The sequence below is a fragment of the Macrotis lagotis genome, chromosome 1 (genome assembly GCF_037893015.1).
Source record: "Macrotis lagotis isolate mMagLag1 chromosome 1, bilby.v1.9.chrom.fasta, whole genome shotgun sequence".
NCBI lineage: Eukaryota > Metazoa > Chordata > Mammalia > Peramelemorphia > Peramelidae > Macrotis > Macrotis lagotis.
Window position 1 is genome coordinate 227,049,808 of NC_133658.1, and position 12,829 is coordinate 227,062,636.

Sequence of the window (12,829 nt, forward strand, 5' to 3'; positions counted from 1 at the left end):
CCAATCATGAGTTCAAAAGTACCTTAATTTTTAATTTTTAAAGTTTTCTTTAAGATTAAGCCTTTCTTACTTCCATATAGACTAGATACAACCTATAAATTATAAATGTATGAAACAAGACATTCAAAGGTCCACACAAAGACTTTGTGAATCAAGCAGTTAATCAAATATTTACTAAGTGCTGACTGTCTTCAGTACTTATCTTAGGTGTTACAGATATCCAAGAGATAACCAAGAGAAAACAAAAACATCTCCTGTCCTCAAGGATCTTACAGTATACCAGAACTTGGGGGTAAAAAAGATGATAGAAGTTTCCTACTGACACAAGAAACTATCCACATTAATTTCCAAAGACATAATTTTCTTGTAACTGATCTCAAGTACTAAGAGCAGTCCTCACTTTGGTCTGCCAGTCCTCTTTTGAAATACATGTTTTCTGGATTGCCCCCAATTTTAGGAAGCTTATGCCAGCCCTGATTGCAACTGTTGACTCTGATAATATGACAGCTGGGTACCAGCCCAGCAGCCCAAGACAGAACATTTTCCAAAATCTTTTAAATCTTCTGTAGGGGAAAAGGGTGGATTTAGTGAAGGTGTCAGTCATTATATCACTTCACTTTATCTTTAAAACACCAATAACAGATAATTCAGAGTTAGCTAGCTGGAAAGTGAATTCTAAGTAAAATATTTCTTGAGGCCAGAAAGCCAATTCCCCTTAGGGTTTTTATCATTCCCCTCTTGTCCCCAGCTTCCATTTAAATGTTTGTATAATGACATTCTAGAACTACTTCATTATGTCCTAGTAGAGAGGTGACTCTGGGTGCTCAAGACAGTGCCAGTAGAATGCAGTCTCTGACTAGCACTACTGAACAGTAAAGGCTTGGAATATAAAAACATATTTCTGCCATCTGAAGACACTGCTAGCAATGTTTGGAGAAGTTTTTCACCATCTTGGCTGTGGGGTGGTACTTTTTTTTTTGCTAGAGTGACTCATGAAGACCATTTACTACTAATTTGTAAAATGGTGTAATAGACTTGGGTGCCTTTGTGATTATCTCCAATATATCTTGTATATTTGTACATATTGGTTTGCTGTTGCCTCCCTCATTAGAGGGTAAGGTCCTAGTAAGGACAATTTCTGCCTTTTTTTTTTATATCCACAGCATAGTGTCTGGTACATAGTAGGTGCTTAATAAATGCCTCTTGACTTTTTGGGAGGGAAATGTCCATACCAGTGAAAGAAGGATGCTTAAAGTGTTAGAGTAGAACTGTCCATGGAGCACTTCCATATCATGGATTGAAAAGAAACTTAGGAATCATCTAGTCAAAGTCCCTCCCTTTACAGATTAGGAAACTGGGTCCCAAAAAGGGAAAGAGACTTGTTCATGGTCCCACAGATATAGAATGGCAGAGCTGGGACTCAAACCTGTGCTTTTGTCATGATTCCAAACTGCCTTTCACTCATTAAAGGTCTCTTCTATCTCCTCTCATTCTTTCTCACCTTCTTTCATTATCATGGAGTTTGTTTGCCCAGCAGTATTAAAAACTGTGGAAAAATACCACTTAGTGGCTAAATGTTACTAAAATGTCATAAATCTTCCATGTAAATATTATGCTTGGAGCACCTGGCACATACAGAGTAAGATGTTGGGGAAAGCCTGCTGAATCTGGAATCAGAGGAATTGAGTTAAAATCCTAACTCCACCACTTAACAGTCTGTTAAGATGTGCTTGGGATTATTTAATGTATTTGTATTGCCAGAGCCTAGCACAGTATCTGTCACATAGTTGGTGTTTAATAAAAATTTGCAGTTTGACCTTCACAATTTCATGTACCTTCTCTGGAAGCCTTTTGTTTTTTTGCAAGGCAATGGGGGTTAAGTGACTTGCCCAAGGTCACATAGCTAGGTTATTATTAAGTGTCTGAGTAAGATTTGAACCCACATCCTCCTGACTCCTGGGCCAGTGCTCTATCCAATATGCCACGTAGTTGCCCCCTTTTCTGGATTTCAGTTACTTCATCTGCACCTTGAGAGGATTTGGACTCCATAAGTAACCTCTGAGATCCCCTTTAGATCTAAATCAACTCCTTCTTAGTTTGTTTTTATATAGAAGTACTAGAGTCAACTTGAATTAGCTGTGCTTTATAGAAAGAAAACCACTAGTGATTTTAACCCAGGCATAAAAAACCACTTGGGAATCTTCCTTGCTGCTATAGCAGCCCTTAGACCTAAGTACAAAACAAACAAACAAACAAAATCCTAAAGAGGAGTTTAAGTTAGATCTTCTGAAGGAGTCTTGTGTCTGGGTGGGGTACCTAATATCCACCCTTTTCTTCAGAATTGCCCTTTTAATGATCCTCACTCCCTTTCAGTTCTTTTTCCTGTGGTGGTGGACTACAATGAGATCACTGGAGTAGATAAACACTACCTTCTTGATTAACTGCACCTATTTCAGCATTTAAAAAAAAGAGGGTATAGAGCTGACCTAGCTGTAAGGCATTTTGCAGCAATATTATTTTCAGTCTTTCAGTCAGCCCACTAAAGGAATGGTTTGCCATTTTTGCTTTTCCAGCAAAACAGGGTTTAGTGACTTACTTGTCCAAGATACCATAGCTAGTTAGTGTTTGAGGCATTTAAACTCAGGAAGATGTCTTCCAGATTCCAAACTTGTTACTCTATTCACAGTTTCACCTAGGCTCCCAAAGTATCCTTAGATTAAGAGAGTTAGGGGTGGCTAGGTGGCACAGTGGATAGAGCACTGGCCCTGGAGTCAGGAGTACCTGAGTTCAAATCCTGCCTCAGACACTTAATAATTACCTGGCTGTGTGACTTTGGGCAAGCCACTTAACTCCATTTGCCTTGCAAAAACCTAAAGAAAAAAAAAGAATCCAGATTAAGAGAGTTATAAAAGAGATGCAACATCCATACTAGCACAAAGAAAAAGGTCAAATTTTGTGAGTTTGAAGAAAAAAACCTTATCCTCTATGGAGCATAGTGAACTATCAAACCAAGTTCTATGTATTATCTCCACAAATATATGGATGAATGTATTATGACTACATAAATATACATTCATGCATATTCATAAACAATCTAGGATTCTAGAAAATTAGTTTTGTTCTTATTTCTTACTAAAATTAATTTGTTTTTTTCTCTTCCTTGATGACAGAGCTCCTAAATAGTAGTACTGATATTTTATTACTGCCATCTATTGTTGATGAAATTAGCTGCTATTGAGGGAGGCATCATGGCTTAGTGGAAAAGTGTTAACTTGGGTCAAATCCCCATCTCCATCATTTACTAGTTATCAGACCATAAACAAGTCACTTAAACTTTCTGAGATTTAACTTCCTTATCCTTATCCTTAGTAAAATGGATATCATAATAACTTGTAATGCTTAGCTGATAAGGCTACTGTGAAACTCAAATGAGGTATTGTAAGCAATCTTAAAACATTATATTCATGTTGTATTTGTGACTTCCAACAGAAAGATATCAGTGCTCATTCTCAGTATTAATGAATATTTTTATAGATCTTTAATCCATGGATGTGCTCCCTCCAGTGGTGGTGGTCTTTCAGTCATTTTAGGCTCCTTGTGATCTCATTTGGGATTTATTTGGCAAAGAAACTGGAGGTTTTCCCAATGTCTTCTCCAATTCATTTTACAACTGAGGAAACTGAAGCAAACAGGATTAAGTGACTTGTCTAGGATCAAACAGCTAGTAAATATCTGAGGATTTATTTGGTCTTTCTGACTTCAGGTCCTACTCTATCCACAGTGCCACCTGGCTGCCCTAACTCTAGGGTACATATTGCAATTCATCACATTTTCCTGTGACCAAAGAATTCATGAGAAATGAGCCACTTAGCTAGAGTGTTCTTTAGAATACAGAATCATGGCTTCAGTCAGACTAAATATGGCCTGCAGATGAAAACAGTACAAAGAGAGCCTGGTAGAACCTTCTGAAGCTGTCATACCTTTTTGAGGACTTATGTCATACCCATACCATGGAGACAAAAGTATCATGGCAAGCAAGATCATTGGACAGAATTGAATGAGATGAAATTCAATAGTGATAAATGTACTTAGGTACAAAAGAAAAATCAACTTCACAAGTACAAGATGGGTGAGAAATGATTAGGTAATGGTCTTTGAAAAAAAGATCTGTAGATTTTTGTAGACTGCAAGCTCAATATGAATCATCAATATGATGGAGCAGCCAAAAAAAAAAGTCCAACTTAATATGATCTTGGACTCTATAGGGAGGGTGAGTGTCTCATTCTTCTACTCTACCTTCATCTGACCCTTCTCTGGGGCACAGGTGAGTTCAGCTCTGAGCACCACAGTTTAAGAAGGAAGTTGTTAAGCTACAGAGTAACCTGAGAAGGCCAGTCAGGATATTGAAGGGTCTTGAGTCTATGTTATATGCAAATAAGTTGCAATTATTTATTAAGTGCTTATAAGAAACTAGGTTACCATGCTAAGTACTAGTGATCCAAAGAAAAAGACAGCTACTGGGGTGGCTAGGTGGCGTAGTGGGGGGTGGCTAGGTGGCGTAGTGGGGGGCAGCTAGGTGGCATAGTGGATAAAGCACCGGCCTTGGAGTCAGGAGTACCTGGGTTCAAATCCAGTCTCAGATACTTAATAATTACCTAGTTGTGTGGACTTGGGGCAAGCCACTTAACCCCATTTGCCTTGCAAAAACCTAAAAAAAAAAAAAGACAGCTATGTGGTGCAGTGAGTAGAGTGTTAGGCTAGAGTCAGAAAGACCCAAATTCAAATCTAGCCTCAGACACTAACTGTGTGATCTTAGGCAAGTCACTTAATCTCTTTGCCTCAGTTTCCTCTTCTGTAAAGGGTTGTTGAAAAGATTAAATGAGATAATAATTTTACCTCAGACCAGTGCCTGATCCTTTAGTAAACAATATATAAATAACTTATTAAAAACAGTTCCCACCCTCAGGAGTTTGCATTCTAGAAGGGAAGACAGAATATATACATCAGTGGGTGTAAAGATGAATACACAGTAAATGAAATTAGGTAGAACCTGCAAAAAGACAGATTTAGTCAGGGAAAATTTGATAATAAGTAGAGTTGTTCAAAAAAGACAAATGACTTTCTGAAGTGGTACTGGGTTCCTGTACTTTCTTAAGCAGAGACTGTACAGCAGTTTGTCCATAATGTTATATTGGGAGTTCCTTTCATGAAGAAATTGGACTAGATGGCAGCTTGAGGTATTTTTTGGATTCTCAAATCTTGTGATTCTGTGATGAGGCACCATTTGAGAAAAACTCTATTAGCATGTAGAACTATTTTAAGGTTAGCAAGGCACTCTACAAATACTGTATCATTTTATCCTCACAACAGTCCTGATACAGGTGCTATTATCATCATCGCCATTTTATAGAAGAGGAAACCAAAGCAGATGGTATAAATGACTTGCTCAAGATCATGTGGTATACAAGGTTGGATTTGAACTTGGATCTTCATGACTCCAGGTCTAGCACTCTGTCCACTGTGGCACCTAACTGCCTGAACTCTATAGCTCTCTATAATTCTGACACTTCACAGCCATCCTTTGAATTTTACCTAATGTGCCACCTGTGGCTGTATTTCCTTAAATTTGCTTATGGAAAAACCTATTATGTAGGTCTTTCTTTGGAAAAGATAGAACATTAAATTGATTGGAGAAGGCAGAGCATTAAAAAAAGACTAATATAGATTTTCTTTAGGATTTTCCATATTATAAAGATTAATTTCAGTTTAGTGGCATGTGAGAAAGTGACTTCCCCCAAAGGAAGAGAACTACTCCTTTTTAACAGTCATTCAGAAAGGTGTTATCTAAATTCCCTTCCTGCTGCCCTGTCCCTGTTTGTTGATTTTCTGTTTCCCAGGCAACTCTGTATGCTGCTGCCAAATCACAGTCCTAGTTTATTCATAAGGTTTCTAGTATTGGATAAATTAAACAGGTGTAATATGCTTCTTTCCAAAGAATTTCATCACTCTCTATTTCCCTCTTTCTTTCCAGGACCACTTAAAGTAAGGTTGAGACCTTACCTATGTTTAGTCCAAAGGGAGAAATATTTGAATCCATTTAAAATTTGAAGGGAGAGTCAATGCAATCTTATGATAATTTAGAGCACATAAACCGTGGCAGCAAGAAGATGACTGGATTCTTAAATCTTTGTAATCTCTCCTTCTGCTGGGCCCCCTTTGTGGTCTGAAACCCAATAGAGAAGATAACTCAGTCCACTTAAATGTTTTCCATGGACCTTTGTATGAGGAATGTCTCAAAATCTTTTGGTGACTGGTAATATCCTTCTCTGTTTTGTCCACTGAGCAATATCATATGTGTACCATAAATGTTAAGAAAGACTCTGGAGACATTGTTTTTCTAATAGCAAACTCACTATATAGAGTCATCATAATTTCAGAGTTTAGCAGATTATTATATCTGAGATTTGTTTTGTAAGAAAAAGGAATCTAACTAGCCATACAAGAAAGGAATAGATATTTTCTCTGAGATTAATTTGAATTCTCTGAGATTAATATCTCATTGTTATGAAGTGTTTTATCTAACAATTTTAATTGTTTTCCATATATAAATAAACCATTTTATAGATTAAGAAACTGAGGTCCAGGAATCAGTTAAGACATTGATTAAGGTGGGGAAAGATTAGTTTAATCATGCTGAAATTTTTTTCCCCCTGCAATGTCCTTGTTATTTAAGAGTTGTTCTCTGAGGGGCGGCTAGGTGGCGTAGTGGATAAAGCACCGGCCTTGGAGTCAGGAGTACCTGGGTTCAAATCCGGTCTCAGACACTTAATAATTACCTAGCTGTGTGGCCTTGGGCAAGCTACTTAACTCAATTTGCCTTGCAAAAATCAAAAAAAAAAAAAAGTTGTTCTCTGAAAGATCCAAATTCCAAAACATAATTCAAATCAAGATTTCATGGAGGTGAAGTCCAGATTAAGTGATGCACCCTAAAGTATTTCCCTCCTCTCTTTAGAAAATTTTGTACTTACATTTTAAAAAAAAAAAGGTGAATCATTTTATCTCAAACTAATAATGGATATTGGAGATATCTATTATTTAGAATTTAAGTAACCAGACTTTTTTTGAAGTGTGATATGTATGAATGCTTAGACACTAAATCCTTAAGTCTTTTTTTGATTCATCAATGAATGATTAAATTATGTTCAGTGAAATTTAAGACTTGTGTTTTATTTCGTTCCAATTATTTGAAAATATGCATTTCAAGTATGATCTATATTAGCTATCAGCTAATCAGAACATTCAATTATTCAGAAAATTTGTTCTCCTGATTGGTATAATTAATTGGTTTTTACTCCAATAGAGAGAAATTATCATTATTAAGATTAGTTAGCCACCCAGAAGGGGAAGTATTTTAGGCAGCTTTTATTTTATCCAAACAGAGGTATATTTAATCAAATGTTTCAAAGCAAAAGGATGTCTTGTACCTTTGTAGTTTTTGATAAGTGAGGTAAATCATCTCCTTTCAACAAATTAACAATAGAATTTTTGAGGGATTTTTTTTGGGGGGTCTTTCTATAAGGTATGAGAATCCTCACTGAAACCAGCAAATTATTTAATTGATATAAAGGTTTTATCTTGAGGGAAGAATTCTCTCATTAATTTATTCAACTAAAGTTGTATTGAAATTGTATTGCGTATTGAAATTAAGATCCTTTTGATGCATAATGAAATCAGATTGAACATTGGTTCTGAGTAATAATGAGCACTTTCTAGAGTATGGGCTTTTAACCCATCTGTGAATTTGTTTTTAATATTTTGACAATTACATTTCAATATAATTCATTTTCTTTATAAATCTATATAGTTTACTTTGTGCATTTGAAAATATTATTCTGAGGAGTTCATAAGGCTGCCAAAGAGAAGATGAAGACTCTTCCCGTAGAGTTAATAGTTTTAGAGCTAAAAGGTATCTTAGAGCTTATCTAGTTCATTTCTTCCTTTTATAGGTAAGGAATTGAAGCCTAGTGAGGCAAAGTACATTATTCACAATTGTATAATGAACTTGTGGCAGAATGCAAAATATATATACTAAGTCTTAAGATCTCTTGTCCTAGACATGGCAGGCAGTTCTGACATAGTGAACAGAAGTCCAAAGTGGATAGAGTACTTACTGAAGGTAGTTAGGAGACCTGTGCTCAACTCTTGTCTCAAATGTGTGTGATCACTGGCAAATTAAAGCTTCAGTTTCATATGCAAAATGGAGGGCCACCTGTGTTGCTATAAAGAAAGTGCCTTGAAGTCTTAACTTGTTATGGATCCCAATGTTCCTTTTTTAAAATTTTATTTAAGACAATGGGGTTAAGAATGACTTGCCCAAGCTCACACAGCTAGGCAATTATTAAGTGTCTGAGCCTGGATTTGAATTCAGGTCCTCCTGACTCCAGGGCCAATTATCCATTGCACCACCTAGCTGCCCCCAATGTTCTTTTTACTATACCATGCCTGCCTTTCTTTACATTCTTCTAAATTCTCTAGAGAAGATACTTTGAATACTACCAAAAATTCTGCTGATAATTGGCCCTACTCCACTGTGACCTTTTCATAAAAATTTTCATTTCATTCAATAAGTATTTATAAAGTGTCTACAGTGTACCAAGTACAGGGAATACAAAGACAAAAATAAAATGCTCCCTGTCTTCAAGAACCTACCTTTTATTACAGTCATGCATGAACAAATACAAAATATATGCAAAGTTAGTACAAAATAATTTTGAAGAGCAGAAGGTACTTAGGAACTTTGGGGAGATTCGGCTTTATGTAGGACAGCCTTACTTTTAAAAGTTTTTATTGAAACAATAGGCAATATATTTTGATTTGCCATTTGCCATATAAAATCGCCCTGTGGGGGTCCAAAGGTCATATTTAATATAGGAGATGCCACCTGAGTCTTCAGTGTTGTGACCTGTGCATAGGATGAGAGATGGAGTTGCTCCATAGAGGGAGCAGCAATTAGGTCAGTTTGATTAGAACAAAGAGTACAAGTCAAATAGACTGACCAGTAAACTGGCCCTATGTGGTGAAGAACTTTAAATACCAAATAGAGTTTATTTTTTATCCCAAAAGCAATATTGAGCCTCTAGAGATTTTTGAGCAGAGGACTGCTTTAGGAATATCGATTGTGGAGGGCTGCTTTTTTATTGGGGGGTATGAATTGGAAAGAAGGGAGACTAGACTGGAAGGAGGGAGACTTAATTAGGAGGCTATTGCATTGGCCCCAGGCAAGAGGTAATGAGAGCTTGAATTAGGATTGTAGTTTTGTGAGAGGAGAGGATGGAATAGATTATGAAGCTATTGTGGAGGTGGGTTAGACAAGACACAGCAACTGATTGGATACAGGGGGACAAGAGACAAGGGAGAATTAAGGTTGACTCTGAGTTTGAGAAACTGTATTACTGAAAGGATCAGCAGAAATAAGAAAACTGGGAAGAAGGGAAGGTTTGGGGGGAAAGATATTGAATGCCTCTGTGATACTCATTTCAAAATGTCTGAGGGAATTAGTATTGGAGGGACTGGATTGCAGAGAGAGATGAACGATAGCTATATAGATTTGATAGTCATCTGAATAAGAGAAGAGTTTAAGAGCTGAAAAGATCACTGAGAGAAAGGACCTAAGAAAGATAATCAACATTTTTAGGACATAGGTGATAATTTAGTAAAGGAGACTGAAGAGTGGGAAAAGAATTTGGAGGAGAACCAAAAGAGAGAAATATAATAAAAAACTCAGGGACGATAGAGTAACTAAGAATACCTGTTTCTGTGAATGTGTTTCTTATCACATTATTCTGGGTTAAAAAACATATTTTACAGCAGTGGCACTAAACATTTATAATGATTAGAATTATTTTTATATATGTTCTATTAAGTTTAAAGCAGAATTTTCAAAAATGATTAAATATGGATAATCTAATTTTAAACTTATTTGATGTTCACTTGATTTTAGCATACCCTTACATTAAATTTATTGAAGTTTGGTATTGTGTCTCAGGGCTGATTATGTCAAATGGCTGTCATTAGTGTGATACTAATATTTTTCTTTCTTGGGATATATAGACATGGAATCTAGCCAACTTAATATCAATTCACCATCAGTTGGGGAAGTGGCATACTTTTGAAAATTTCTTAATTTGGAAATGAGGTTACTATATTTATTATTAATTTTGAGAAAATTAGCAAAATTTGCAGATTTGTGACGAGTTAAATGCAAGAAAAAATGTAGAGTCAGGGATGATAATTCCTAACCCCTTCCAAAGTTCAATTCAAATGTCACCTTCTGCATATCTTTAGAGAGCTAGTGCCTTCGCCAAAGTACTGGTATATAGTAAAAGCTGAAATGCTTGCTGATTGATTAAATTTATTGAAATTTCTTGAACATTTAATTTTTTATATTAAAGTTTTCATCTTGTAATAATTTATTATTTCCCATACTTTGATTTTTCTTTCTTTTCCCAGCTCTTATCTAATAATATAACTTCCTTGGTTCTGATTTGAGGTTTGATTTAAAAAAAAACAAAGCAAACCAGAACTCTGATGTGATAGCAAACTGCTTGGGAGAAAGATTCTTTATAAATGTGAGTCACATAGCCTTTTTGGAAATAGTTTTGATATAGCCTCATGTCTCTGCATGTGTTTCAGCAGGTATGTATCATTATCAACAATAGCAATCAGACAAGAGTATGGGCCTTCTCATTACCTGTTTCATATGTATTCTGTGAGGTCATTTAGCTAGCACATTATCACTGGTTCAGTAAGAACAGGATTCATTTGTAGCCTTCTGTCATTCTCTAACTCTTGATCAGTATCTGTGAACTCAGGGCTGTCCACATCCAGTAGAGATTGAGACTAACAATTTGGGTTTTAACATTATAGTTCACCAATAACCTTTCATTAGAGTTGCTTTTACTGACTCTCCAAGTATTTCTGTGCAAGATTTCTAGACAAGGAGATGTGACTCCTGTGTCGAATAGAAAATTATCCTAGAGGATTTAAAGGGCGTGTGTGCATGTGTATATGTGCGTGTATACATATGTATATGTTCATGAACAACCAAGCATATTAGACAAAGTTAAACTTTGGATTATCATATGCAAGAGGAAGATAAACATTAGATATTCTCAGGGGAACATGTATATGAACCAAAGTCTAATTACATCACTATGTTGTTGGCACCATTATTCTTTTTTTCTTATAAAATGTGTTCCTGTATAAAATGAATTTCTTACAGAATTAATCTGTAGGATTTCTCCCAAAGTAGAGTTCTTAGCCACAAAATTTATTTACATTTGAATAATGCATGTAGTCATATTAAATATACAATCCTACTAGGTAATTTCATTCAGGAAAGCAGTTCAAAAACATTCCTACAAATTCAGAGAAACATGGGAAGACTTATATGAACTGAAGTAAGTGAAGAATGGAGTTAGAAGAATAAAGATAAAATACATGATACCCTCAATAATGTAGGTGGAAAAAACCTACTAAAATGAAACAGGACATTATAATTGTAATAAACCAGTTTGACCTTTGTCTGGAAATACGCTTTCTTCCTTTGTCTGGAGTGACAAGGGACTATGTGAAAAATATTGTATATCTTTTCCTGACTTGTTGCTGTTGATTTTGCCTATTTTTTTACAAGGGAAAGATTTATTAGACTGGAAATAAAAGTTATTCAGAAACAAACAAACATCACATCAAAGCAAAAAGCATCAATAGAATTTTTTTAAGAGGAAAAAAAGGAAACCAGTTTTAGAGTCAGAAAACCTATATTCAAGATACCATTCTGTCCTGTTATGTGATCTTGGGAGCTGAAGTGCTACCAAGTAGATTCAAAATCATACATTTCTACGCTTCCATGCCTCCTTCTAAAAAAAATATGAGAGGGTTGAATTAGATATCTTTAATATAGTCTCTTCTGGATCTACTATATCATGATTTGTTGTCCACATTATTGGGACATGTTAAACATGATGGAAATACATATGTATATGTATATATATATATATATATATATATATATATATATATATTTCAGTTTTTGTTACTTCTTTATGAATTCAGTTTGGATCTTTATATTTTTCAGGGTGAGAGTGATGGAATAAAAGGTGTTTTTACTTGATTATTACATGATTTGTCCATGCCTTTTGTATAACTCCAAACACCTAACCCAATGTTTTGAACATAGTAGACTCTCTCAAAATGTTTGTTAAATGAACCAATGAATGGAGCTGCATTTCTCTTACAAACTCACAATAGAGGGTTGATTGGAAGTTGCTTAGGCCATTTCTCTACATCTAGAAAGGCTTCACTTAAAGCACCTTGGTCTCTAATCTTGTCAGTTACTGAACTGGAGAGCTGTACAGATGGTCAGTGCCAGTTTTGAGAGCAACGCTGTGTTTCCTTTATTGATCTTAATGAAATGGTGGGGGAGAAGGTGCTGCTCATTTCATCTTAGTAAGGTGCATGGGTCTTACTTTGGATCAGGACTTCAGCTCCAACCATATAGGAGGTAAGTTATTGTTTAAAGATGTTCATTCAAAAGTTAATTATGATATTATTTTATTCTGTAAGCTGAAACTGAAGGCTCTGTCTCTGTCCCTGTGTTTTCTCAGTAGGGACTGTAATCTTTAAAGCCTGAGAATGAGGAATTTCCTATCTCGAAACTTTGACAAAGGTGATACAAAGACTACTTCTGGGTTTTAAGGTCCTTTTCCCTTCTCAGTGATGTAAGTATGTAATTTCATTATTAAAATAGGGTTCCCAAAATGTTTCTGTA

General features: G+C 35.6%; 1 protein-coding gene and 1 long non-coding RNA gene across 5 annotated transcripts in view; both read left to right on the top strand.

Annotated features, from left to right (window-relative positions):
* CRIM1 (cysteine rich transmembrane BMP regulator 1) overlaps positions 1 to 12,829 on the top strand; it is a 241,272-nt gene that overhangs the window by 19,921 nt on the left and 208,522 nt on the right. The gene's annotated exons all lie outside the window — the stretch shown is intronic.
* The window catches only part of LOC141504593 (uncharacterized), a 47,349-nt gene that overhangs the window by 19,215 nt on the left and 15,305 nt on the right, over positions 1 to 12,829 (top strand). The window contains exon 1 of the long non-coding RNA XR_012473427.1: positions 1 to 12,779. This exon is cut by the window's left edge and continues 19,215 nt beyond it. This is a non-coding gene — a long non-coding RNA (uncharacterized LOC141504593). The remainder of the gene's footprint in view (positions 12,780 to 12,829) is intronic.